The 4,803-nt window shown below is 39.4% G+C and overlaps 1 pseudogene; it reads left to right on the top strand.

Annotated features, from left to right (window-relative positions):
• The first annotated feature begins 4,184 nt into the window (after window positions 1-4,184).
• LOC102834920 lies at window positions 4,185-4,654 on the top strand (annotated as a pseudogene).
• The last annotated feature ends 149 nt before the right edge of the window (window positions 4,655-4,803 follow it).

Genomic DNA, 4,803 nt, shown 5'->3' with positions numbered 1-4,803 from the left:
CATTGTTGTTGACAAAAGATAGATCCCATGCATATTCTTACAATTTGGATGGAAATTGAAAGTTTTGGAAAAAACCCAGAAGACCATTTTGGCAAGCAAGGTCTAGGACAGTTAGGACTAAGATAGTTCGCTACAGTTGTTGTTTGTGTTAAGTGCCATCAAGTCACTTCCCTGTACAATTTCTGAGGAGTGCCTGGTGGGTTTGAAATATCAATCTTGCAGTTAATAGTCCAGCATTTATCCGATAGCACCATAGTTTACTAAGGCATGAAAAATAATCACCAAGAAGTGTGTGGTCTTAAAGACAGAAAAGGTTTTGTTTTCAGAGTTCAGAAGGCTTAAAGTCTAACAGAGTGTTAGTGTTAGCAGCGTCATTGCTTCTCCTTAGTCTTTTTCCTAGTTTATGGTAATGGTCACCAGTCCTTGGCCTTTTTCCTGGTAGACTAAACACATGGAAAATAAAATTCTTAAAAGTAGATTTATTTATTTGTTTCTTTGTTTGTTTTTTAATCTCTAGCTCCTTTATGAATAGAAACTGTTTGATTTTAAATAATAAACTTGGCAAAATAACTGGATCCCTATGTAAAAGCATTGTCGTCTTGCTTTGTTCCTAGATAAATTAAGGAACTTTGACCCCAGGGAAAATGCCTTAGGAGAAATTGCCTCAGTCTTCTATTTGACTTCTGCCCATTTCCCCTGTGTGGTTCCTCACTAAGCCTTCTGCACCCTTATTCTTGTGATGTTTGCTCTTTCTCTCTTCAATAACAATTGCTCTAAAGGATGTGAAATAAAAGGAGGAAATAAATCATTTTCAGTGCAAGCATTTGTATGAGCAGCACTTCCAAGAACTTTGAGCTCAGAGGTGAAGGTAAAATAAACTGATTTAAACTTGAACATGATCTGAGTGGTTAAATTGTAAGAAGTGCTTTCCTATCCTCAAATAAATGTAATGAAGGATGATTTTCTAAGATATAGTATTATATCAGAGCAGACAATACTAACTTTCAATTTATTTCCAACTTTTTATACTAATAATGTTGTTGTGGTTGTTAAGTGCCAAAAAGTCAGTTCCAACACATAGTGATTCACAGTTTCCAAGAACAACTGATAGATTTGAACAGTTGACCTTGTGGCTAGCAGTCCAGTGTTTATCCTACAGTGCCATATCAGGAATTTGATACTGATAATACAGGAAATTAATAATGAAAAACTTTAAAAAGGAAAAGAGAGAGGTATTTGACATGTCAAAACCAACTTAAGACAGAATCCAAGGAGAAGAATCCTCTTGTAAGTTGTTAACAACCTGTATATGAATAACTTGATTTCCATTTCTTTTTAATTAGAAGTTTATTTAGTCAAGTGTAAAATATATTAATCATTCTCATAATGAACACCAATACATTTCATTCATTTATTTACTTATTTATTTTAAGTTGTTATTGGGAATTGAGTGACAGTTTATATGAGAGACCATCAGCTTTACACTCATCCTATTGTATTTCGTTTCATTACAATGATTACAATCCCCTCCATGCATCATCATTCGACAGTATTTACTTCTATTCCCTCTATTATTTGTTTGTTTGTTTGTTTGTTTGTTTGTTTATGTACACCAAAACACTCAGAAATATATAATCATTCAAATAACTAAAGTGCATACCCTGCAAGTCTGCCCCCCAGATGCCAGCACACAGTCCTTCTCCCTCCATGAGTCCAGAGTCCCTAGCTGCTCCAAATCTCCATGTCATCATCTCTACCTCCATCTCTGGCATAGCTGCTTCTCTGAATAGGGTCCCGCACTCCACTCCCTGACTCCCACTCCTCTCCCTTTATGGTTCAAGGGTTCTCCCCTCCTGGACTGCAAGATAATCCACTCTCCTCTTTTTGTTACAAAATGTCTACCTGACATTTGTAACAATCACAATCATTCCTGGTAACAATTACTCACTATTGAACCACAAGAGTCTTATCTACATCTCCATTCACCAGTCCCGTCTAAACAGGTTGAAAACCACTCAGTGGAAATTCAACCTTCCCCCATACCCTCTGAAACTAAACTCCCTCCTGAAAACTTGTAAGCAAGTCACTTTGTCCCTTTATGGCCCCCATTTTAGGTAGCCCATCCCTATAAACCTCTGTACAGAGGGGCTGGGAACGATCCTTGTTGTGAAGATTCCTTCCCTCTTTTTAAGAAATTACATGCATAAGTATAGTTCATCAAACTGTAGTGGATTACACTTTCTTTTTCTCTTCTTTCTTTTCCTAGAGATTTCTGATCACCAGCCATTAAAGCGAGGCCAAATGAGTACTATATGCAAGTATGGGCATCCTTGTGCATCTATCCTCACTTCATATCAGCTGGACACTTCACTCTCTGTTTTAGCCTTCAGGAATCCCCAAGTCTCACCATACTGCTGGCCAGGAAGATCTCACTACAGGTTGATGGGAGTCTATTGAATGTGGTCAGACTCAGTCCACATATTCATTGCTGCTCTCTTTCCACTTCCACTTATCGGTAGACTAATGTGGTCTCTAGCAAGATTACATGCCTGCTTATGTGTTCCCTTTGAGTTTCAGTCTTGGAAGAGAGTTTGCCCTGAAGGGACTTGACCATTTGCCTTGATGGCTCCCCAGTGAGTGAATAACTTGCTTGTTTTTGCAGCATTCAATAAGACTGCCTTTTTTTTTTTTTTTTCCAAGAAGTATCTTCTGTTCCTCTAGTTGCTCTAGGCTGGTCTGCTTGTCTTTTCAAGTGGAAATTTCCCACCTCAGAAGATTCTAGATGAGGATCAGGATTCCACCTGATGTCTACCCTATAAAGGCTCCTCAGGAAGTAACTTTTACAAATACTAAATCTCTAAGATGAATTATTGTTCCCACCTACCCTTCATCTTTTAACTTTTCATTTACCTTTACATTTGTTGTTGTTGTTGTCAGGTGCCATCGAGTCGGAACCAACTCATAGTGACCCCATGTACAGTAGAACAAAATAATGTCTGATCCTGGGCCAGTCTCACTACTGCTGCCACACTCGAGTCCATCAATGCTGCCACCTGCCAATCTATCTCATTGGATGTTTTCCTCCTTTTCTCTGACTCTCCATCTTGGCAAGCATGATATCCTTCTCCAGTGACTGTTCCTTGCTGACAATTGTTAGAGAAATTTAAATAAATAAATAAGCAATATTATTGCTGAACTTTGATGGACTGTGGCTGAAATCAGAGAATTTTAGACAGATGTTTACTTGTGTTTTGTTGACTATGCAAAGGCTTTGACTGTGTGGATCATGACAAACTATTTATAATATTGCAAATAATAGAAATTCCAGAATGCCTAATGATGCTCCTTTAGAACCTGTACATAAACCAATAGGTAGTTGTTTGAACTGAACAAGGGGATACAGAATATTTTTAAATGTAGAAAAGTGTGTGTCTGGGTTCTATCATTTCGTGATATTCATTCAAACTGAATGCTGAACAAATAATTTGAGAAGTTGTATTATACGAAGAAGAATGTAGTATCAGGTTTGGAGGAAGACTCATTATCAACCTGCAATTTACAGATGATGCAAATTTGCTTGCTGGAAGCAAAGAAGATTGAAATATGTATTGATGAACATGAAGAATGTAACATTTATTATGATTTCTACCCAATAAAAGAGTAAAACTCTTCACAACTGGACAAATAATACTGTGATAAATGGAGAGAGAGAAAAAATTTCAAGGAATTCATATCACGTGAATCCAAAATCAATACTCATGGAAGTAGCAATCAAGAACTTGAATGACTTATAGCATTGGACAAATCTGAGCCCTACCTTTCTAGACAGTCAAAACTATGTAGAGCAAGTGGGTCTTAAAGGCAGAACTTGGGACTCAGAGCTCAGCTTATGGAAGCAGCTATACCTACCTGCCTAGCTCCCTGGGATGTGGATGGCCAGATAGGTTTCCATAGTGACATGCTCAATAAGGCCCCTGGGATGAACAGCCAGGAGCAGGGCATGGTGAGATTGAAGGTTGCTGATGTGGCCACATCTGCAGTCAAGGCTGTGGGGTCTGGCGTGAGCAGTGTTATGATGACTGGCATCCTTACTGGCAATGGAGGCAAAATGTGTACATGCCAGTTTAAAACTCACCTCCTGGGAAACCATATTCGGCAAAGATTGGGCCCATTATGGGTGATGCTCCATCAAGGACTCCATCTGGTGCAGCACAGAGCATGGCAACAAGTGCCTGGATGGTGTCTTCTGTTCCCTGGGTAGCAAGGGCTGGTGTACCTGCTCTTCACCATGAATGGGAGTGGGTACTTTTGTCATGTGGCTGAGATGAAGTCACTGGTGGACAACGGCACAAGTGTGGGGGTGTGGTTGCAAGTCAAGTGGAAGCAAAAGTTTGACGTTGAGTGGATTTTTATCAAGGATGTGCCTAACAACCAAATCTGGCACATCCGACTGGAGAACAAGGACAACAAACCTGTCACAAACTCCCGTGACCCCGATGAGTTACCCTAGGAGAGAGCAAAGCAAGTACACTTGAAAGTCATCCTTTCCTACAAGCACACCACCTCCATCATTGATGACTTCTCCCCCTACAAGCAGCACTAGGAGGAGGAGGTGGTGGTATGAAATAAACTGCAAAATCGAAGCAAACAATAAGATCAAGTCAATTTCTTATATATTCTAATATTTGACATTGTAAAACCAAGTTTAAAAAACATTTGCCTGGTGCTGTCTGTCTTCTGACATCCAGAGTGTTCCTTAGAGGCCAGGTTGGCCAAACTTCTCTCTCATACTTTGGACATACT

This window comes from Chrysochloris asiatica, unplaced genomic scaffold (genome assembly GCF_000296735.1).
Source record: "Chrysochloris asiatica unplaced genomic scaffold, ChrAsi1.0 scaffold00300, whole genome shotgun sequence".
NCBI lineage: Eukaryota > Metazoa > Chordata > Mammalia > Afrosoricida > Chrysochloridae > Chrysochloris > Chrysochloris asiatica.
This window is presented reverse-complemented; position numbering and strand designations above follow the sequence as displayed.